This window comes from Carya illinoinensis, chromosome 3, assembly GCF_018687715.1.
Source record: "Carya illinoinensis cultivar Pawnee chromosome 3, C.illinoinensisPawnee_v1, whole genome shotgun sequence".
NCBI lineage: Eukaryota > Viridiplantae > Streptophyta > Magnoliopsida > Fagales > Juglandaceae > Carya > Carya illinoinensis.
The window spans coordinates 41,785,462-41,810,834 of NC_056754.1; the positions used below are offsets into that span (position 1 = coordinate 41,785,462).

Below are 25,373 nucleotides of genomic sequence, written 5' to 3' on the forward strand. Positions count from 1 at the left end.
TGAAATGTTTATTTGAACTAATAACCATATTCGATCCTATTCGTTTAAACTAACACATTTTTCAAGTGATTTTTGTTTGGAGATAAATTCGTCCGTTCGAGTAACATTTTATTTTCAAAAATTTTCTGTTCAAATGGGGTTTTGTAAAATAAAATTGTTCAAAGAAATATTTTTTTGTTCAAATAGACGTATGGAATTTATTTCTTCGATACCATTTGAACAGATTGTTTTTGTTCGAATGTGTCTGTTTTTGTTCTAATAGATGCATAAATGGTAATTCACCATTCAAACGGGTTATTTACCTTTCGAATGGTATTGGTCAAACATATCAAAATTTAATTAAAAAAAACATACTAATATTACACAAATTGTAATCATATATCTTAAGTGCAGCTTCTTGTAATTTCTTAATCTTGTCTTCATTTGATCTGACTTTAGAAGAGGGTGATGATGTTGAGGATGGCTTCATGTAATGTCCTAAGCCCCTCAAATATCCAAAACGTGATACAAGAACTTTAGAAAGGATTTGAGCATCGTTAACAGATAATTCATTAGATGGATCTACAGTAGTTTTCTTAAGAGATATCATCTTGTCCTACCAAAAAAAAAAAAAAATTTAAAGTTAGTATAGGTAACAAAAATATCTTAAGACAATCGAATTAAAGAAACTTAAATTTACATAATTTGCCTCTACCTCAAGATTGCTCCAAATATCATCCCGATTTTTATATGCTTTAGCATACAATTGGGTTAGATTATAGTCAGCAGGACTTTCTTTTTACTGCAAAATGAAAATCTATATCAAAACTTAAATTAGAAAAGTGTATATGTTAATATTTAATGGGGACTAGAATAACTTACCATTTTTTTAGACAAGCGATAAAAAGATCGAGAACCAGCATGATGGTGTATCGTTAAATTTGATCTATTTGCTTTGTTAGCCATACTCCATTGCTAAAAAAAAAAATATTATAACTATATGTTTCATACATCTATCTTATATTATTAAAGAAAGATAGTAGCGAAATTATCTAATAAGCAGGATCTTCAAACATATCACAAACTTTTCCCTATTCGTTTGGTGGCATTGCTTGGAATAGACTTTGACGCACTTCTGTCGTAGTACTGAACTTCTGATAGTGTGCATGACATCGACTTTTGTACCTCTGGAATGCATTCGACATTAGTTCCCCAATCGTTAGTTGATCCTCTTGCTGGCCAAAATTTAGTTCAAACTCGTCCTTCTAAAAATTATAAATAATTAGTATATGTGACGCCCCAACTCCTATGTACGGACACGTGAAAATCGAGGCATCGGGATGATGACAACACGGGTCACATATCCCATCGCCAATAAAATCACGCAGCAGATAATAAAAGTTTTATAACTAAGTACTAGAATTTTTGTTTAAATATAAACTCGCTTAAATCACACATAATAAAATATTACAAGTCTCAAATATTGCTTCAAAACCAAATTACAAGACATAAAAACTAGTAGAGATAACTTTTAACGTAAAACTACTCCAAGTCAATACTCTGGCGGAGCCGCCTCCTCGGGTTCAACCTCCTCCTCCTCAACCTTTGCATCAAAAGCTACGGTACCAAAATAGTACCAGAAGAAAATAATAATCCAAATGCCATAAGATAAAAATATATTACACTTAACAATATGCATGAAAATATGCTGAATGCACATGTCCCAAAATCCACATTTTTTTCACGTACGCCAAAATCTCATTTTGGCCCAAAACATATCCTTTAAAACAAGTCATTGCCATTATCCCATATAATGGCCCAAACCAAGAAAACTACAATTTTTCCAAAAAATGGATCACAATATCCTCATACAAAGCCTCACCATTTCCTAGAAAATGACCTATATCCAATATCCAAAAACAGTTCCAAATTAATGCATGCACCATGATCTCCCTTATGGATCATCCGCACACTCTGACTCCTGTGCCACACTACAGGTAACGATTACATATGTGACACCTAAAGGAGCGATATCCAATCTCGCGCCCAACACGGACCTGGGACCACGAAGTAGACACGACAGTGTTACCGTATCATGCAATCCGATCATCGCCCAGCGACAATCCAGGGGATGTCACTCAGTATCATCCATTCCCGAGTGACCAGAGGAGCTCCACCAAGATAATACCTCATCCCGGCTTGGGGTCATGATACACACGCTCCCGAAAATCCATTTACACTAATAAAACCAATTTTTTTCAATTTAACACATGCACAGGTATGTACCATGCAATGCACACCTCAAGACACAATTTATCCAACAAAATTCAACATCATCAATAACCAAACAACTCCGTCCTCAAATCCATCTGACCCCCGACTCATCAGACTCAGTCCTGAATAACCAACCAGTCAATGAATTTATTGTAAAAGTAATTATATATTTAAATCTAAAAATAGAGTTTGAAAAATACTTACAGCGCTATATAATAATTTTTAGAGGATCAACAAGCTGTAAAACGCAGAAGAAAAGCAACGTAACAGTGTAAAAGCACTGTAGCCGTGGGTTGTAAAATACCCACTTTTGAATGGGGACGATCCAAGATTTGAGAGTGATAGGGAATAACTTAGAGGTGTTTATGAAGCTAGTGGAAGTGAGGGTTAGCCGTGGGTGGTAGCGAAAACGGCGGTGGAAGGCCAAAAAGCCCAAAACGGAAAGTGGGTTGATTGAGCTTCACTGATGACAGATCAGAGCTAGGGTTGGGTGGGTTAGGTAGCTGGGATGCCGGTGATGATGTGGTGAAGAAGTGGTGGCCAACGACGGAGGCACGATGATGCGTGGAGCACAAAATCATGCAGCTTGGGTGGTGTTCGTGGTAATTAATAGCGGCGTTTGGGGGGCTGAAAATGAAGGGGTGAGGTCGGCGGTGGGTGGGGAAGAAAATGGAAGCAACGGCGACGGCAAAGGGTGGTGCACAATGGAGCTGGAATGAAAGGGTGTTGCGACTTCCAGCCGTGCGTGGCGGCTAACGGCTACACGGGTTGGCCTGAAAATTAAGGGAGATGATCACTAGTAGGAGGGGAGTTGACTGGTGGGGGGTTCATTGCACGGTGGACTGACAGCGGCGGTCTGGGCAGCATGAAAAACGGACAGAGAGGGAGGGGGAGGGGCTGGGTCACGCGGGAGAGAAGCAGGGAAAAAAGGAAGGAAAAAGAAAGAAAAGGAAGAAAAAGGAAAGAAGAAAAAGAAAAAGAGAAAAGAAAAAGAAGAGAAAAAGAAAAAGGAAAAGAAAAGAAAAGAACTGAGATCCAGTCCTCATATCTAAGGTCTAGAAACTGATCCAACGAAAGTAACTTTAAAAGCTATAAATATAATAAATAATTAGTAAATACTAACAACAAAATTTTAAATCCAAAAACAAACTAAAATAAATTACACAGCAATTTAAACTTAAAAAGATAATTAATATTAAGAAAGCTCTACAAAATAAATTTCACAACTAAGTAAGTTCAATTAAAATACGATAATTTAAAATAAAAGAACCAATATTTTAATAAAATTAAAATACTTCTTCAGTGAAAATACACGTAAAAATGGGATATCATAGTATAAATACAAAAGTTATTTAAATTAACATGTTATTCAAAGTAGCTTATTGTTAGGCAACGATTGTTTATGTGGTTTTTCACATTTTGGAGAATTTTAACCTAGGAGGATGTAGCCATCGGTGCATATGTGCAAGTAAGGTAACCAAAGTAAGAAGCAAGCCGAGTTGTTGAATCCCTAGAGCCACTAGTGTGATTATCAAATATATTAACTTTAATTTTACCCACTTTCCTTACTTTCTCTATGCAGACACCCCTCGTAATGCCTCTAACTCAATTCTGGTTTACAACAGCTATATATACAATAATTAAAGCATATATTTTAATTTAATTATTTTATTTTAAAGATATACAGTGATAAAATACCTTATTCTAGTTCTAGTGATGTTGGCCCACTATTGTTAGCAGGTGAACCACATGGGAGTTAGTAAGGGGTGAGGATGGCTCACGTGTTCTTTTATATTTAGAAAGCATATCTGTTTAAAATTATAATAAATTATTATTCGAATAAGGTACATTATGGATTTTTATAAGAATTATACATACACAAATATCTGTTTGAAAATCATTCAGTATTAGTTTTGTTGGACCAGTTGCTATCATCCTTAATAGATACTTCAGTTGATTTATATTCTTCCGACACTTCACCTTCAATTACTTTAGGTTGAACATCTTCTCTGCACAATGGGACTATGTCATATTATTTACTGTGCCTTGAGAGAGCAGTCTAGTGAGGCTTTGGGCTACAACTTATTAGTCTAAGGAGAGAGTATTATCTTCTCTCTCCGTTTTATTACTGAGTTTCGTGATCTATGGCAGGAGCCCAATGCATATCCTGCAGCGGCAGCAGCAACGACTACATTGAGAGCAACGATTGCACCATCTGATGCAGACACACCAACCGTATCCTCGTCGCTAGCGCCAGGTGTAGAGACAGATGAACTGGATGTTGGCTTAGATGATAGTGAGAGCGGTGATGAGGTACCTGTTGATAGTTTCATAGACGATCAGTTTTGTGAGCTAGTGCGAGACCTTTCGGCTCCTCCATATGATGGCAGTAAAGTGATTCGATAGGTTGACTGTATAGCATTTTTCAGAATGCTTAATCTAATTATAGGGTATAACATTGATCTGAAAAAATACAAGAATGATTTTGAGGTTGAGCGAGCCAGATTTTTGTTAAGGATAGCATAAGGGGAGCCGATTGATCTGGTATTGTATTTCTTCCTCCACATTCAAGCAGAGTCATGCTATTCGGGTGGAGGTAGTGTACCATTTGCACTGCTGATATCTAACCTCCTACTCTAATCGAGGGTTACAATGACTTTGAGTGAGCTAAGGTCGCCACATATGGGGCCCGTTAACAAGATCACATTCAGCAAGAGCAAGGGTAACTTGCCGAAGACTCATGTAGTACAGGATTTGCCTTTGCCTACTGATCTAGCTTCTACTGCTGCTATTGGTGTTGAGAGACAGCCTGTTGGGGCTACTTTGGATGAGCTACGAGCTCTATTCGCAGAGCACCGCCAAATTATGAAGCATGGGTTCATTGAGCCCATCATGAAGAACTTAAAGACCTGGATGGACGCTTATATACGTTATAGGAGGATTTTGATTTACTTAACAAATAGATATTATTAGTTATTATTTTACTTTTTTTATGTTGTATAGAACTAACTCCTTTTGGGATGCAATTAATGTGTGTTTGCTAGCCTCTTTATTGTTAATTATGTTTTTCTTTTCACTATACTTAACGTTTACGATAATTAGAAAAATGACACTATGTTTAAAGTAATATTTATTTAGCTAAAATATTTTTAAATTAATTACATAAAATTAATTTATGAGTTCGAAAATATTTTTATTTATTCTAAATCATAATATATGATATATACAAATTTTTATTTATTTTGGAAATGATAACAAATTAATAGAAAAAATATGTATTATTTTAATATTTTGGACCTGTTTAACAATATATTATTATAATTAAATAAATCTCATTTGAACAATGTAATCGCCATTTGAACATTTATGTTCTGTTTGAACATATTATATTGCATTCGAACAAGATTAATGATATGTTTGAACAAAATTTTATTAGTTCAAATGGTATAGACTTTTGTAGATGATCTAATTCGTCCCGGAATATCCGGTTCGAACAAATATGTATTCTTTTGAATTGATTTATAAAGTTTTCCATGTTTTGAGACGAAATTTAAATTTCATCCCTAACAAATTTTGTCCCTAAAAGTAAAATTTGTTGTAGTGATAGCCTACTAGAAATCTAGTTGATGAATTTCTTTAAACTTTAAGAACATCGTGAAAACCCCAGAAAATTTTCATGATTTGAGTAATCGCTAGATTTTAGTTTGTCAGTATAGTCAAATTTTTACCCTCTATGGTGTAAAAAACCTTGTTTTATTTATTTTGTAAATGGAAACTGCCACATCATGCACAACTTTACTATATTGATATATATAGAACATAGATTTACATTCATAGCTATATTGAGCTGTATGAGAAATATAAAAGGAATGTACAGCTGCTACTCTTATCCTAACATATACATGAGTTGTATAGAATGCAAGAATCATGGAAAAGAAACTAAAGGACTTGATTGTAGCCATGATGCATGGAGTTTGTCTCATCATTCCCCCTCAAGCTTAAGGCGAGATAGGGTTGACACAGAGCTTGCTTCTATTCAGTTCAAATTTTGGAATACAAAGTGATTCGGTGAAGATCTTAGCAACTTGCTCTTGACCAAAAACATGTGTGAGATGAATCAATCCACTAGCTACTTGTTCCGAATGAAATGGATGTCAATTTTGATATGTTTGGTGTGGTGATGAAAAGCGAGATTTTTAGCCATGCTGATGGTACTGATATTATTGGAGTGCAGTGTAGGAGGAAGAAGGTTATACTAGAGAGCCTTTAGTAAATGCATGAACCACATAAGTTTCGCTGTGGTGGAAGCCAAAGATGGTGGAGCGCCCATCATCTTTAGACCCTGCCCAAAAAGGGAGCTCTAGTGAAGTTTAGGTAGAGATTTATATTGCCTTTGAGGTACTTGAAAATTCTTGTAATAGTAGTGAGGTGAGGGGCACAAGGAGCTTGCATAAAGTAAGAAACAAAATTCACTACATAAGCCACATTTGGTCTAGTCAAGGTGTGGTACTGAAGTGTGCCCACAATTTTCTTGTAGAGAGTTGGATTAGATAAGAGAGAACTTTCATACATAGAGAGATGAACATTGGGAGCTAGTGGAGTGGAAATAGGGTTTGCCCCTTCAAAACTGAAGTGCTGTAATAATGAAATACAATACTGAGATTGTGGGAGAGTTAAAGTATCATCCTCCTGAGCCACTTGTACACCGAGAAAATAATGCAAATCACCTAAATTTTTCATATGAAATATTTTGGATAAATGAGAAATAAGTGTGTTGATTGATGACACTAAATTCCTCGTGAGAATAGCACCATCTATATAGATAAGTAGAATAAGCATCTCATATTTATTTTGACGAAAAAACATGGAGGTGTCCTAGGGACATCTTTGTAAACCCAATTGGTGAATGTAGTTGCTAAACTTTAGATATCACGCTCAAGGTGCCTATTTTAAACCATATAACGTCTTATGAAGTCGACAAACATACTCGGGATGATGGAGATCTTAAAAGCTGGGTGGTTGAGTCAAATACACTTTTTTCTTGCAAGTCCCCATGTAGGAAAGCATTACTTATATTGAGTTGTATGAGAGATCACCCTTGTGATAAGGCTATCATTACAATCAATCAAATCGTTGATGGTTTGACTACTAGAATAAAAGTTTCCTTGTAGTCAAGCCTTGAAGTTGTGTGAAGCCCTGAGCTACAAGACAACCTTTGTATAGTTCAACAGATCCGTTAGCTTGTGTCTTTACTTTGAAGACCCACTTGCTTGTGACTAAGTTCATGTTTGGAGTAGGTGAAACAAGGGTCCAAGTTCGGTTCTCATGAAGCATGAGTTTTTTATTTCATGGCCTCTTGCCATTGGGTATCCTTTTGTGCTTGTTTAAAAGTTCTAGGCTCTGTAGGAGTAGCAATGAAATCTGCCAAGAAACACATTGGTAGTGGATGACAGATTGAGAGAAATGTTTTGGGCCTCTTGGTGCCATTTGTGATCTAGTAATCATTGAATGGATTTTTCTGGGACCAAATTCATGCGTATTGGCTCGGGCATGATCATTAGTTGCAATTTGTTGTGCAGGAATAGTAGAGTCTGAAGGTACTTGGCCCAATGTAGTTGGATTTGGACCTAGAGATGAGTGATCTGCTAAGACATTTGAATGTCGCTTGTGCTGTAAGTCTTTTGGAAGTGGTTGGGCCTTGAACCATTGTCCTTCTTCTTTCATTGTAAGAAGGAGGACAATAAAAGACCAATTTATAAGGAGATTGACCTTTAAGAGTGCGCGTGGGCAACCTATTGATTAGAAAAATAGAAGTTTTGAATGTAGCTATCCAAAATTTGGGAGGTAAGGAAGAGTGGGTCATAAGGGCAAGTCCAGTTTCAACAATGGGATGGTGACGTCATTTAGCAAAGCCATTTTGTTTGGGAGTGCTTAGGACAAGATATTTTATTATCAATTCCCTAAGATAGAAAATATTGTTTTAAATTGTGGATTACAAATTTGTCATCACTATCACTTTGTATAATTTTGACATGAGTGTTAAATTGATTTTTCATCAATTTAAGGAACATTGAAAATAATTGAAGAACATCAAGTTTTCGGGCCATAGGAAAAATCCAAATGTATTGAGAAAATTCATCAATAATAACTAGATAAGACTAGTATTCATCATAAGAGAAAATAGGAGCTGGACTTGACACATCAATATATAGTGTGTAAAGTAATGAAAGAGCATGGGTACTACAAGGATGAAAACGTAACTTTGTTGATTTGCCTAAAACACAACTTTCACAAAAAGTAACTTGTTCATTCAAGCTAGGGAGACATGGCAAGAAACATTGAAGGGTCCTAAGATTAGGATGACCAAGCCGAGGATGCCATTTGGAACTAGAGACCTTGGTGGCCATAAAATCAGGTAGGATTGTCTCCATATAAATGCCAAGAGCAAGTATGCCAGTCATTAATTCAAATAATCAAATCATGGCGGCAACCAGAACAAACCATGGGCTTCTCTTACCAAAGCCAATGCATTTTTTTTTGCTTTGATCCTCACTTTGGGAGCTTTGGCTTCTCAAGTTGCTGCTCACACCCTCCAAGATGTGGCAATGCATGAGATGCATGAACAATGGATGGCTCGTTATGGACGGTTATACGAAAATAGTCAAGAGAAGGAGAAGTGTTTGAAGATACTTAAGGAAAATGTGGCGCTTATAGAATCTTTCAATCACTTTGGGAACAAACCATACAAGTTAGGAGTCAACCAATTTGCAGATCTTACAAATGAAGAGTTCAAAGCCTCATGAAATAGATTCAAGGGGCATGAGTGCTCAACAAAGACTTCTTCCTTCAAATATCAAAATGCCACTGGATTACCTTCTTCCATGGATTGGAGGAAGAAAGGAGCAGTAACACCCATCAAAGACCAAGGCCAATGTGGTAAGTGTCTAATTTTGAGATGAGCTATGTCCACTTTATGTTTCTAACACTTTATGGTAATGAATTGTAGGGTGTTGCTGGGCATTTTCAGCAGTGGCAGCCATGGAAGGAATTACTAAGCTAAAAAGTGGTAAACTAATCTGTTTATCAGAGCAAGAACTAGTTGACTGCGACATTAAAGGAGTGGACCAAGGTTGTAGTGGTGGTTTGATGGACAACGTTTTCCAGTTCATCCAAAACAATCATGGTCTCACTACGTAAGCTAACTATCCTTACACAGGTGTGGATGGAATCTGCAACACAAAGGGAGAAGCCAATCATGCAGCCAATGTAAACGGCTACAAAGATGTGCCAGCCAACAGCGAGAAGGCACTTCTTAAAGTTGTAGCTAATCAGCCAGTTTTTGTTGCCATAGATGCTGGAGGATCTGACTTCCAATTCTATTCAAGTGGAATTTTTACACTAGACTGTGGTATTAGCCTAGACCATGGTGTTACTGCTGTTGGTTATTGGGTTACTAATGATGGGACCAAGTATTGGCTGGTGAAGAACTCGTGGGTTACAGAATGGGGTGAAGAAGGGTACATAAGGATGCAAAGGAGGCCTATGTGGTGTAGCTAAGCAAGCCTCTTATCCCACCGCATAGAATTTAAAAATCATAATCAAAGTCAATGTCCACTACCTCACATGCAATATAATGCACTACTTGTTTTCAATTGCTTCAATTATTACTATTCAAATCTATATGTGTAAATTCTCTGATTTCCCTACACATGATGTATGTAAACCTTTTTCGTAGCATGTTTATCCTCCCGCCCAGCGCCATTTTGTTTGAAAAGACTTCACAATGAAAATGCTTTCAAAGAAACACATGCAAAGCAAGAAATATATTGGGAATATGGATGAATGATGGGAGTATGCATGGATCTTTTAACATAATTATATTTGAAGTGATCAAGTACTTACTAATTCCTTGTAATCACAATCATAGCCCATCAAAGGTATTAATACAATACTAAGCTAGTTGTGTGACCAATAGTTAAATTGCAATGGGGGTTAATCTAGTATCTTATGAGTTGCTCTTGTTTTAATAGAAGGGACAGAGAATTTTAATATACACATCTAGCCTATTTTGAAAAGTGCACTAAAATTAAAAAAAAAAAAAAAGTGATTTTCTAGCTAAATTGGAGAACGAATTAGGCCTACGCTTATCCAAATTTTGCATTGCCTCTACTTTTATAGATCAGCATAATGTTTCGTACTAAACTAGTCTATCAAAACTAGTCTAGCATATAATTCCAAAAGTGGGAAAACGCTTCTATATATATATATAACTCCAAAACTAGTCCATCAAAACAATTTTTTAAGAAGTACAATAGAAACAGATGGAAATAATAATTAAGTAATTAAAATCTACTTTAGAAATTTTTACTTTCTATAGATATAGAGAAATTTGACCAAATGTAGGCCTAATTTCAACACATTTGATAGAATAAATGTTTAAAGTATACCCTTTTTGATATCTTTAAAAAATAGGTCCAAAAAGTGGAAAAACATCTCTAGAATGGAGAAAAAAAAAGTGAGAAAGCTCTTTACAAAGACCAATGGTTATCAATATCTTTAACAATGGAATAATTCTTTTATCAAGTTAAACTACAATTTAATATGTTACAGGGGAGAGTTGTATAGTGGCACGGCACCTGTAAAGCTAGCTTTAGATAATGTTTGCTTAATGCATGTTAGGGCCATATCCTTATTTCTGCTTTGTACATTCAATTCTTTAGTTTCATGAGTCCCTTAGGGGTAGTATTGTGTCGTTGCTACCTAATGGATCTCCTCTGGTCGATCCTTTGTAGCGTCTCCTGATCTTGGCACATGATTTACCATTCCAAGGGGATTTAAGCTAGGAGACCTAGTTTTGAAAGAAAGTAGTCACTGCCAAAGAAGAGTGCAAGCTGGGACCCAATTGGGAAATACCATACGTGGTGGTGGCCAACCACAGACTAGGATCCTACCATTTGAAGTATAGCCAAGGCAAAGAGCTACAACACCCCTAAAATGCAAAGCACTTGAAGAAGTTTAACCCTTGATGATGTTTTATTTTTTGCTCTTGGAACATTTGTTAGAACTCCTTTATTGATTTATTTTTGTGATGAATAAAGTGTCTATGACAGCCTAATCTCGAGTCACCTTTAAACACCAATGAAGAGTCCAAAGACTCGTGGTGCCAAGTAAAAAAGGCGTGGAGGTCAATAGACCACACCACCCTTAAAAACCAATGACAAGTCCAAAGACTTGTTGTACCAAGTAAAAATGGTGAGGATGTCAAAAGACCACTCCATCTTAAACACCAATAATGAGTCCAAAGGCTCGTGGTACCAAGTAAAAGGGGTGCGGAGGTCAACAGACCATGCCACCCTTAAACATGAATGACGAGTCCAAAGACTCACTGTGTCAAGTAAAAAGGACGTAGAAGTCAGCATACCACTCCACCCTTAAACCATCAATGACAAGTCCAAAGGCTCCCGGTTAGAAAGGGTGCGGAGGTCAATAGGACACGCCACCCTTAAACACCAATTACGAGTCCAAATGCTTGCGATGCCAAGTAAAAAGGGTACCGAGGTCAAAGGACCATGTCGCCTTTAAACACCAATGATGAGATCAAAGACTTACAGTGCTAAGTAAAAAGGGAGAGGAGGTCAATAGACTATGCCACCCTTAAACACCAAGTGATGAGTCCAAAGGCTTGCGGTGCCAAGTAAAAAGGATGTGGAGGTTAATAGACCACACTGCTCTTAAATACCAATGATGAGTCCAAAAACTCGCAATGCCAAGTAAAGAGGGCATGGAGGTTAGCAGACCACGCCACCCTTAAACCACCAATGATGAGTCTAAAGGCTCACGGTTAAAAATGTTGCAGAGGTTAATAGACTACGCTACCCTTAAACACCAATGACGAGTCCAAATACTTGCGGTGCCAAGTAAGAAGGGTGCAGATGTCAGCAAACCATGCTGCCTTTAAATACCAATGATGAGATCAAAGACTCGTGGTGCTAAGTAAAAAGGATTTGGAGGTCAATAGACTACGCCACCCTTAAACATCAAGTGGCGAGTCCAAAGACTCGCGGTGCCAAGTAAAAATGGTGTGGAGGTTACCAGACCCTGTCACCACGAAGCATTAACAACAACAATAAGAGCACAAAAGAAAATATCGATAAGAGCAAAGTCTAGTGTATTTAGCAAGCCCTAAAAAGTTATGAAGTATACAAGCATGAAAATGTTAGTATTTTTTATAGGGATTTATACTACAAATAATAGAAATTACAAAAGACTAATACTAAGTGCTTGAGTTGCTGAAAGCTAAGGGGTGGAGGAGGACTGTCAAAAGCATTGGGCATAGTGTCCAGACCAAAGGTATTAACAAACTAAAGTGAGGCCACATAAGGCTTGAACAACTCTAGATCTAAGTGCCTTGAGTCGGCATAGGGATTGGCCAAGTAAGAGCTAAGTCATAACACACCAGCCCCTTAAGCATAACCAAAGGCGTTGTCCCTTACGTCACGCGCTGACCCCAACTGAGGGTGAAGCCAAACGACCTCGAAAAATTTAGACTTCAATGCCTTCGCCTCTTAAGTCTTCTCCTTTAAGCACGTATCGTTGTGAATAAGGGAGTCATGGATCTTCCTCTGCTGCTCATTGAGATCGGCGTGACTTTTCTTGTATTCCTCATGTCATCGAGTCAACTCATCTAGAGTGTCGTGTGCCTTTGAGAGATCAAGACTAACTTGTTGCCTTTTCTTCTTCAAAGCCGCTAATGCTTCCCCAAGTTCAGAGCAATGGAGTTGGGAACCAGATAGTTCCTGGCAGACATATTTGAGCTCCTCCTTAGGGCCTAAGAGTTCAAAACTAATGCGACCTAGCTCTGACTCAAATTCCCCTTGGGCAAGGGAGAGTCCTAGCGAAGTCTCGCTCCGACGTCAAAAGCCCCAAAGTTGTCCCGAGCCTTAACCTCCTCGGCGTGACAGAGTTCATCTCAAAAGTACAAAACTTTGTGGTAGAGAATTTCCAAGTCTTCTACTAGGGAGTGGGTGTTGCCATCAACATGTTCAAGCAGGATCTCCATCGTTGCCCTCTTAGCCTTCCATTTTTCAAACTACCTCTTGGCATAAAAAGAGAACACTCTTAGAGCGAGCTTCGTCTTACAAGTCAGCCCAGTCCGCCATAATCTAGGCTGCTAAGTCATTAATGCCCTATAAAGATGAAACCAAAGGAGAATAAATAATAATAAATAAATAAATAAATAAATAAATAAATAACAAATGAAAAAATATAAGAAAGAAGAAGAACCAAAAGTACCCCAGAGAGGAAATGCCTTAGACAGTTAGCCATATTGCTGACAACTTCACTTTGGGCAGGGGCAGAGCAGTAGGAGGCACCTCCCAAAACCTCTCCATCCCCCTTGGCCTTTGGACCATAGCAATTACCAAGGAAGAAAGCTTCAGGCAACTCAATCACTGAGCCTACACCTACCCTAGGGGTTTCACCAAGATGTGCCATGTGACGAGCTGCATTATTGTAGGCAAGGTCTACATCACCCAAGCAGAAGCCTTCACTCATAAGGCCACCCAGAGGAATACCCCCCTTCTATGAGAGAGGACTCGATGTCATCTCCGAAGGAGGAGTGGAAAGGAGAAGGAACGGAAACCTGTTTGCCGCTTACACCCAGGTCAAGTGGAGATAGTGGTCAACAGAGAGTGGGGAGTGGAACTTCTCCTCTCGCCCTCTTATTCAACCTCTTCTATGATAGGGGCCTCACTGCCCTCTTCTTCACTGAGTGGCATCCTCTTTGTGGCCTTGGGCAGCAAACTACTCTCTACTCAGGGCAACATCTTTCTTGTTGACCTGGGCAGCATCCTCCTCACTGCTCCAAGTGGCATCTTCCTTGTCGCCCAGAGCGACACCCTTCTCTCCACCTAAAGGAGCCTTACCAACAAACTCAAGGAAAAGGCGGTTCCAACGTCAATGTTGACCTCACCACTTTCCCGACAAGATCCTCAAACATGGAGAATTCAAAGGTGGGGCTAGACCTCACCACTCCAGATAAGCTTTTGGTATGTTTCGTTGAGCCATCGGAGAGTTGTAGAGAGAGCAAAAAGGGGAGTGACATGAGAGAGTTGCAGAGAGATCAAAGGGCCGCAATAGTGGAGTTCAAGAAGGTAAAGATAGAAGGAAGAAACTAGGAAGAAAATGAATGTGAAAAGGAGCATGGAAATGAAGAGGGAAGAGATAACAACAAATCTCATCATCACCTAACTAAGTGATGTGATTGAAAGGGAATGTGGTGACAGTAGCTAGGTAACGTAAGCACGTCTCCCGAAGTTTGAAATTCTTGCATTTTGGTTCTTGGTAAGTGGGAACTGCAAAGCAAGACAATAAATAAGCTAGCAGGGTAGCCCAGCGAGGTAACTCATAGTTTGAAATACCTTTAGGAAAATAAATCAAGACATGTACAAGCCTTACTTTAGTAAATTCTCCACACTAGCATGCTAGAGGAATTAGCGAGGTAACTGGAGGGGTCAATATTGGTCTGGCCCAAACCAAAGCCCAAGGCCCACTAGCACTGAAGGATAATTATCCAAGGAAATCATGTGATTTAAGATAGGCATAGTTGTCCTGATTATTAGGGAGGCTGAATCCTCAGCCTATGGATATTCATGAATGTGGCGATTAGATAACCCCGATACCTTAGGGATAATCCTCCTCATAGCTAAGCATTGCGTGAATTTAATTTGTTTATGACAATTATCCAGTAGAGCTCTACGCCTATATATAAGGGTGACAAGTAACTCTCAAACAATCTGATTACACATTCTTGAATTATTATCCATAACTTGTTAATGACTTAAGCATCAGAGTTGTCACAAGTACATAGTGCCACTTACATAGCGACTTGCAGTTTAACGATCACGTTCGTTGGTAAGACACATCCTTTACATATATATATATATATATATATGTAACTTTTTATTCTTCACTCTTTGATAGATATCTTTAAAGGTTTTAGATATCTATAAAGGTTTTTATTTTCTTCATAAAACGATTTCTGTTCTCTACGCTCTATAAACACTTGGATGACTGTTGACTTCGGGAAGTTAACAGTTTTCCTTCAAGTCTAAGATTTTTCTATAAATGATTTTTAAATTAGATAATCTTCTAATTAACTCTTTGATGTTTGTACCTTGAAAACAATTTTTTTTTTATAGAATTTCGGAGAAGTTATTTATAAATCATTCTCAAGATCTTTAAGAACATGGAGTTCAAATTTAATATTTAACTAAAGTGAAAATTAGAACACATTGAACAACCTTCTTTTTTCTTTTACTCACATTTTTTTTAATATAATTTCATATAGGTATATATTTTAAAATATTTATGTAATGAGAAATGGTATTATACTTTTACAAATATGTTTAGGCGTCTCTAAATAATGCCACACACATAGGAGGAAGATAAGACGTCCTACAATTCTAGGTCAACCTTTTCCTAAAGAATTATATATTCAAAAGATTGTACAATCAACCAGAGCAGATGTGCATATTATTTGCTAATTAATCTTTGTTTGGCTATGGAGCAGGCCAGGGAATGATTTGTACCCACTATTTTTCAAATATAGTGTGGAGGACTGGTATAATTTACGATTATATCTAATATTACTTAACAAATAAATGTATGAAAATCATCTCAACTCATGAAAAATGATGTTCACCCCTTGAAAGTAGATAAACCTATTAAAGTACTGCTATTGTATGAATGCTAGTTTATATATATATATATATATATGAAATACTCATTCTCAAACCAGTAGAAACGTTTTAATGGCTTTGGAGAATGATCAAACTGCGTTTATCCAACGTTGTGTTCTACTTTTTCCTATAAACAAGCGAAGCATTACGGTTTAACCATTTTGGTTCTGATTGCATGGGTATGCCGGCCCCAACAATAAAAGACAAAATACCAATCTATATATATGTGTACTATAAAAAATGAACATATTAATTTAACACTTCACCCATATAAATATATAAATATGATCATAAAGAGACCACTTTGTAACAAGAAGATAACAAATGCCAATTGAAAATAATCAAATTACTTATTTTTTTATCTATCCAAATCATATCATTTCCAACGCTATATCTTTCGTTAACTTTATAGTATGCAATTGATCAGGGAGGATTGTCTCTATATAAATCATGTCAACAGCAAGTATGCCAGTCATTAATTCACATCATCAAATCATTGCAGCAACCAAAACAAATCATGGGCTTCTTTAACAAATGCCAATGCATATGTTTTGCTTTGATCCTCACTTTGGGAGCTTTGGCTTCTCAAGTTGCTACTTGCACCCTCCAAGATGTGGCAATGTGTGAGATGCATGAACAATGGATGGCTCGTTATGGATGGTTATACGAAAATAATCAGGAGAAGGAGAAGCGTTTCAAGATATTTAAGGAAAATGTGGCGCTTATAGAATCTCTCAACGACTTTGGAAACAAACCTTACAAGTTAGGAGTCAACCAATTTGCTAATCTTACGAGTGAAGAGTTCAAAGCCTCACGAAATAGATTCAAGGGGCATGAGTGCGCAACAAAGACTTCTTCCTTCAAATATCAAAATGTGACTACATTGCCTTCTACTATGGAGTGGAGAAAGAAGGGAGCTGTAACACCCACTAAAGACGAAGGCCAATGTGGTTAGTATCTAATTTTGTGATGAACTATGTCCACTTTATGTCTCTAACACTTTCTGGTGATGAAATGTAGGATGTTGCTGGGCATTTTCAGCAGTGGCAGCCATGGAAGGAATTACTAAGCTAGAAAGTGGTAAACTAATCTCATTGTCAAAGCAAGAGCTGGTTGACTGCGACATTAAAGGAGTGGACTAAGGTTGTAGCGGTGGTTTGATGGACAACGCTTTCCAGTTCATCCAAAAAAATCATGGTCTCACTACAGAAGCCAACTATCCTTACACAGGTGTGGATCGAACCTGCAACACAAAGGGATAAGCCAACCATGCAGCCAACATAAAGGGCTATGAAGATATGCCAACCAACAATGAGAAGGCGCTTCTTATGGCTGTAGCTAATCAACCAGTTTCTGTTGCCATAGATGCTGGAGGATCTGACTTCCAATTCTATTTAAGTGGAATTTTTACAGGAGATTGTGTTACTAGCCTAGACCATGGTGTTACTGCTGTTGGTTATGAGGTTACAAATGATGGGACCAAGTATTGGCTGGTGAAGAACTTGTGAGGTACATAATGAGGTGAAGAAGGGTACATAAGGATGCAAAGAGATGTTGATGCAAAGGAAGGCCTATGTGGTATAGCTATGCAAGCCTCTTATCTGACTGCATAGAAATTATAAATCACAATCAAAGTCATTAATGTCTACTACCTCACATGCAATATAATGCACTACTTGTTTTTAGTTGTTTCGATTCTAGCTATTCAAAATCTATGTGTAAACTCTCAGGTTTCCTTAAACATGATGTATGAAAACCTTTTTTGTAGTATGCTTATTCTCCTGACCAGCGCAAAGACATGACAATGAAAATGCGTTCAAAGAAACACATGTAAAGCTAGAAATATACCAAGAATATGGATGAATGAAGGGAGTACGGGTATTGTAACAGTATTATAATTGACATGCATAAACTTATTCCTTGAAATCGCAATCCGAAATTGGGCCCATCAGAGGCATTAATACAATATAACTAAACTAGTTGTGTGAACTATAGTTAAATTGCAATGGGGGTTAATCCAATATCTCGATCATGAGTTGCTCTAGTTTTAATGGAATAGAAAGATTTTTAATATACACATCTAGCATATTTTGAAAAGTGGGCTAAAATAAAAAAATAAAAAATAAATGATTTTCAAGCTAAATCTTGATAAAGAGTTAGGCCTAAGCTGATCTAAATTTTGTATTGCATCTACTTTAAGAGAGCATAATGTTTCGTGCTAAACTAGTCTATCAAAACTCCTGAATGACTTTGGAGCATATAATTCCAATAGTGGGGAAACGCTTCTATATATAATTCCAAAACTAGTCCATCAAAACAATTTTTTAAGAAGTACAATAGAAACAGAAGAGAATAACAATTGAAAATTTGACTTTCTACAAATATAGGCCTAATTTCAACACATTTGATAGAATAAGTGTTTAACAAGTATACCCTTTTTTATGTCTTTAAAAAAAGCCCAAAATTTGAAAAAACGTTTTTACGATGGAGAAAAAAGCGAGAAAGCTCTTTCCAAAGACCAATGGCTATCAATATGTTTAATAACGGAATAACTCTTTAACAAGTTAAACTACAATTTAATATCTTATAAAGGAGACTAGGATTGCATTGTGGCACATGAGCAGCCATAAAGCTAGAATTGTCTTCTACAGATGTTGTTTGCTTAATGCATGTTAGAGCCATAGCCTTATTTGTGCTTTCTACGTTCAATGCTTCAAGTTTCATGTGTCTTTTAGCGGTAGTTTTTCAACAAAGTTGGAGTTTAGACTTCCCAAATACAAATGATCCTCAAATTCCAAGGCTGCAGTCACAAAGGACATCACCTTTCCACTTGGGTCATCAAATCTCTTGATTATCTTGCCATCAACTGCCACATTTACAACCGTTGCTTTCTTGTAAACGCCAATTACCTGTTCAGTCAGTTTTGGAAACGTTGCTACCAAGTGCTTGGATGCCTTGGAAGTGTGCACAAACTCCAGCCCCTCAGAAGTTAACTGACAATGTGTAAATTATTATTGTTAGTTTTGAAAAAGAGTAATGCTAGCTAGTTAGATACAGTCATGAGTTTTGTTAGCATTAATGCTACATACAATTATTTTTACATACTCTTTACATACTTCACTGATATAGCATAACTCAACATGTATTTTATGTTAAAAAAAGTAACGCGGCCAATCACATCAGTAGAATGCGTAAGGAGTACACAAAAGTAACTGTATATAAAATTTTGTAAAAAAATTAATTTCTTCAAGTGGGCCTTATTTACTCACATTTTCAAAATAAATATGTGGTATTTGCGCACTTTATAACTGCAAGTATTATTCCTCTTTAAAAAAATATGCTCCTAATATATAGGCACACTTACACTAATTTGCACCAAAAAATTATTAGTTTTGCCTTTAAAATGGTCATTTTAATGGAGAATGCACATTATAATATTCGATAGCTTGAGAGAAAGTAAATATGTGTAAAAACATAATTGTTTTCTATGATATTATATCTTTGAGCATGGAATTAAGCACCTGAAGTAGAGCAATCCAAAAAGATCCATTTGGTGCAAGATTGATGTTATCAGGACCACCTGGAAGATTGTTGACAAAAATCTCAGTTTTTCCCTTATCTTCTCCTTTCAGCCAATATTTAAGGCACCTAAACCTGTATCAGAAAAAGAGAGAATTAATATATGGGATGTGAATGTTTCCTCAATTTCGCATATGTAGTAAGCATAAAGCTGAAATAAACACAAAGCATATATTATGCATGCATGCTTCGATGGAATATGATCAATATCAAGTGCACATGATTATGAGACTTGTGACAGAATCTGGATTGCCATTGTATGTTCTTCCATGAATTTAGAGGGTTGCAAAAAGTGACAAGGGGCAGAGATATCGAGAGCAAAGGAAGAAAGGAAATTAGAGGAGGAACTCACTTTCTCATGTGTGTTTCTTTATCAAATCATGACAATTTTAACATTCCTATTAGCTTAAACTTTTGTGACATTTTGGAGAAGTATGATCCACATGAGAAAGAGAAGTACTAAAATATAATTTAAATAATTAAATTATTTGGGGAGAAGGCAATGGAATTGTTGAATAATTGGCACGAAGTCATAATTAAACCTTTTCCTCTTCATATACATAGAATAATATATACTTACTTCCATGTTTCACAGACCACTAGATAGTCTTCGTCCCTTGAGAGTGCAACACCATTAGCAAAACACAAACCATCAAGCAGAATCGATGTCTTGGTTGAAGATGGATCATACTTTAGCAGTTTCCCATGAGGTTTTCCCTCCAGCACATCTAGATACCAATTGTGGGGTTCAAATTTGGTGCTTGCAATGCTAAAATATAGATTCCCATCCGACGCTTCTATAACATTGTTTGCAAACCTGATTCAACATAGTAACTTATTTCTGAATGTTCCTATATATAGGAAGGAACATACTGAACTAATTTGAAATTCACTATAAGGAAAAGGGGTTTTGGTCGTGACACCTATGTACGGAAAAAGCTTGAAAATCACTGCAAGTAGGTATTTTCGGAGAATTTTTTATTTCACACAATTTCAGTTGTTAAAAGTTCCCGAAAAACTTTTTTGCGAAAATTTTTAACTGTTGTTGGAAATAATTGTTTTTTTGCAGCGATTTTTTCTCATGCAAATAGGTGTTGGATAAAGTCTGAAAAAGTGTGCCAAACCATAGTTAAATATTGAAATTTGAAAATTGGGTCATGGATGATGTAAAAAGGTTATCCTCAACTTCTTGTGCAAATTTGAGAGCTTTCAACTAGGATGAAAGAGACACATGAAGTGCAGCAGCATTATTTACATGCTGCCCATGTGGATTTCTTAGGCATCATTAATTGCTAAATAAATTGTATAAGACTGAATTCATTTATCTATCTTTTCTTTCACTTGAAATCCACTCAAACTTGGTAGGCTTGATTTTGATACAAATAGCTATGAAAGTAAATTTATCCAGACTGTATCAAACCAAGCAAACTGCACAAATTTTTAGAAGAACAAGACAATCGAGTGCAACAGTTATATATTCATCTCAAATAATATTAATCAACCTAATGCATCATTTATAGTCATTGATCCCAACCCAAAAATGTGGTAAGGCTGAGTGGCGGGCCACTATATTTGACCTGCCTGCTCTCTCTCCTTCCATTCAACTCATTGCCGATGTGAGGGCAGACTCTCGCATGGATTTGGGTGTCAGGGGGACAGGGTTTGCATTGGGCCAATATCAGCCCAAGGTTTTTGCATTGGGCCAATGTCAGCCCAAGGTTTCCCTTGTCCGCCTAACCCCCACTAGCATGACTATGGCTGCCAGGGGATGGGGCCTAGGCCGAATCTCGCCCAAGGTTTCCCATCACCCCCAACCCAACAAATATATATATATATATTAGTTTCTTAATTAAACAATGTCATTCTAGAGGGAACTCTTGTAAGGTCATTGTTTCCACCTTATTTTTTGTTTTAAAAATGCCCCCTCCCCCCTTCTCTCTCTCTCTCTCTCTCTCTCTCTCTATATATATATATATATCTATATATGTATATATTTGGAAGTTCTCTCTTAGCTCGTTGTGATGTCGGTGGACTGTGGGGCCCCAAGAACCAATTCGCTTCCTGGCATCAGGACAATGCTAGAGCTTGGGGGCCCAACTCCCTCCCCCAGCCCCTCATGTGGGAGCCGGGCCATTGGCCAGACGGCCACTAGTCCGGGAGTGAGAGTAGCACTTCTAATACTCGACTTGTAAAGCAGCAAATTTTTTATTGGTAATTGAATAGTATGACCACACGTACATCACAACGAATCGTATACATTTTTGTCATTCAATGCATGCAAAATATTACCTTATTTCGGAACCGTTAAAATGTGTTGCAAGAACATTGACGCCATCTTCACCAATCCTAATTAGACCCTGAATATACATGTATACTCAGTTTTAGTGTTAAACAAACAGTGGTTCAACTCACGAGTACTTCGCTGTATTAATTATTTCATGCATATGGGCCAATGCCCGAATGCTCCTTTCCTATTTATTGGGCTAGGAAGATCGATTTCTTGTTGTCTATGCACAGATCTATGATTTGCATTATTATTATTTTTGTTACTATAATTTTCATTTTCTTTCTTAGCCTTTGTTCATTGTACTGTGCTTGAAAGCAACATTACCTTTTCAATATCGCACACAATAAGATGGCCTTCCTTTGTTATTGTGATTCCAAATAAAGAATTACTGTTTATCATCTTCCAATTCTCCCATGACCCATTTCTATGCTATCTTTTAATCCAACCATCTCTAGTTGCAGCATAGATTGTACCCTCTTTATCCACACAAACGTCTTCTGGATCCTTCAGAAATCCTTCTCCAAGTTTGAGAACTCCCTTGTGGAACAAAAAATGAGTAAACACATATTTCAAACCTTCAAATGGATAAGCACGAAGCCAAAAACCAATAGATATTATCAGAAGCAAGCTATTTACCTACAACTTGTTGGTGGGAAGGGAGGAAGCTAAAGATGCATGAGACAAGTCAAGCGGTCCAGCTGGGGATATGGGTGAGAAGAAAAGGATTTGAAGTGTAAAGGCAAGCAAACAAGCTAGTAGGAAGCTTGAACATGATGCTGGAAAGCAACGCTTTGAGGTTCTAATAATGGCCGGTAGGCTATGTTTTCGACTCATAGCTTCAATCAGTACGCTTCAATGGTGTTTGAGGTGGAGACGAGAGATTTTTGTAAGGATAACGATATGGTTGGAGGGGATAAAATATCCCAAGCGCACATAAAAAGATCAACCCATCATAAGGCCCTCACTAGAAAACAATAGAGGAAGAAAGTAAAAAGAGAGAAGGAGGGCACAAAAGGCTGGGGAGGGAAAAGAGTGTCAAGAGAAAAAGTGGATATGTGAAGTAAAGAAAAGAAGATATGATATAAAATAAGGGAGGAGTAGAGGATAAAAAAAATAGCTTCCAAATGACTTTTGGGGTGGACTTCGACTTTCTTCAATCTCATGACAAAGACTCCAGCGACGAGATCTCCTCATAAGATCGAGCTTCAATATCTATTGTACATTGAAGATGATAGGCTATGACAGACTGTAAATATTGTAGTGGATTTGCCTACCCAACCGACTCGTGGATGTAGGCACAGTGCCGAACCACGTAAATCTATGTCTCCCTCTCTTTTATTTTCATGCATATATTTGCTGCTTACTGCCATAGATGAATGCAACAGACATTGTACAATTGCACCGGACTACTGCTGGAGGCTCCATACAGCACCGATCAAGGTCCAAATAGTCTCAGCGGGCTGAGAATGACTCTTTCTCCCATTCCATCCTATTGCACTATTTTTAGGCATTAACAATTGGCAACGTCCATGAGATCTCCTGCCAAAACTAAGCTCTGCACTCGCACATTACGGGGTTGAGTACATCTCCCTCCAACACCAAGCTCCATAGTCACACCTCATGCGGTCAAGCCCATGTCCCATCAAAGCCAAGATCCGCGCTTGAACCTTATGCAGTAGAGTACATCTCCCGCCAAAGCCAAGTTCCACGCTCACACCTTATGTGGTCACATCTCCCACCAAAGCCCAGCTCTGCACTAGCACCTTATGTGATCGAACCCATCTCTCGCCAAAGTCGAGCTCACACTTGCACCTTATGCAGTCAAGCCTATCTCCTGCCTAGTCTCATGCTTGAAAATCTTTATCGCTTAATGCAAGTGGAACGAAGAATCATGGAACTATTACCGAAATTTATTTTTAAATAGGTTTCTACAAACTACCTCTGTCATATATTTTATCTTGAAGATTCTCATTACTTTCTTTTGAAGCAAATTGACCTTGAAAATCGTGGGCAACTAAAGGAGATAAAATATCACAAACCCAAATAAACAGTCCAGTCCATCAAAGGGCCCTCATTAAAAGACAATAGAAGGAGAAAAGAAGAAAAAAGAAGGAGGGGCAGAAGGCTAAGGAGGGAAATGGGTGTCAGGAGGAAAGTAGAGATGTGACTTAAAGAAGAAAAGATGAGACATAAAGTAAGAGAAGAGTAGAAGATAAAAGGGAGCTTCCAAATGACTTTTAGGGGTGACTTTGACTTCAGATTCTTCAATCCCACAACATGGACTCCAGCGACGAGATCTCCCTAGAAGATAGAGCTATGATCTTCATTGTACAACAATAACGAAAAACTGTAAAATAAACATATTATAGTTTATTCACCTTTCCAAAGGACTCGTGGATGTAGGCCTAGTGCCTAATCACATAAATCTATGTATTTCCCTCTCTTTTATTTTTCTTGTATATATTTACTATTCACTGCCATGGATGTATGCAACGAACGCCTTATAGTCGTACCGAACTAACACCAGGGACTCCATACAACACCAATCGAGGCCCTGATGACTTGCAAAATTTCATATTGCAGATTTTACAAGTTCGCTCGAGCGGAGGCTTTTGGCCGCTCGAGCGAATTTAGGCAGATTTAAACGCTCGACTGCCGCTCGACAGGGAGCTCGAGCGGGTTGTTGAAAAACAAAGATCGCTCGAGCGGAGACATTGGCCGCTCGAGCGAAATCAGGCAGAGTCGAACGCTCGACGTGCGCTCGATAGGATGCTTGAGCGAAATCAAGCAGAGTCGAATGCTCGATGTGCGCTCGACACCCCGCTCGAGCGAATATCGTATTTTGACAGATTTAAGGTTTTCCGCCGTCACACCATATAAAAGGAATATTTCACTTTAGGGCCGCGACTTTTGACTGGAGAACACTTTTTGGGAGAGAAAAACATAGCTAGAGGGATTCAAATCATCTGTTTTAGAGAGGGAATTCCAATTATTGCACGTACGTTGGAATCATACACGAGAACGGATAGGAGAAAAGCGTTGAATCGTTCCCTTGAGCTTTTGAAGACGAATTGCAGCTGCAAGGAGGATTTTTCAGTATTTATTTTCTTCCAATCTTCTCAGAACAATTATGGTGAATTCATTTATGTTGAATTCCATTTCTAGCATGAGTTAAATTTACTTTACTCTAGGAAAACAATGTAACCTATTTCCCAACTATGCTTGTTTGTCTATACTAATTTAATGCAATTCTCTCTTTGTTTATCTGATTTATTCTGAGTTTATTGCTTCTAATTAACTGGCCATTGATTAGATGATAATTAATCTTGTGATTTGCTATCGAAAAAGGGAATCATAGGGTAGATCTTGGATATTTCAGCATAGATAAGTATAGAAATTGAAAGACTTGTATGAACCTATGTAGTAATTAAATCTTTGGTCTTATTGCGTCCTTGATTATTGAATTTGCATATTCTTGTGTGAATTGATAACCAAGAGTCAATTCCAATTGCTAT

The 25,373-nt window shown here is 37.5% G+C and overlaps 3 pseudogenes; 2 read left to right on the forward strand and 1 right to left on the reverse strand.

Moving 5' to 3' along the window:
- Positions 1-8,755: 8,755 nt before the first annotated feature.
- LOC122305670 lies at positions 8,756-9,835 on the forward strand (annotated as a pseudogene).
- Positions 9,836-16,509: 6,674 nt separating this feature from the next.
- On the forward strand, positions 16,510-17,605 carry LOC122305669 (annotated as a pseudogene).
- Positions 17,606-18,712: 1,107 nt separating this feature from the next.
- Positions 18,713-22,692, reverse strand: LOC122304798 (annotated as a pseudogene).
- Positions 22,693-25,373: the final 2,681 nt, after the last annotated feature.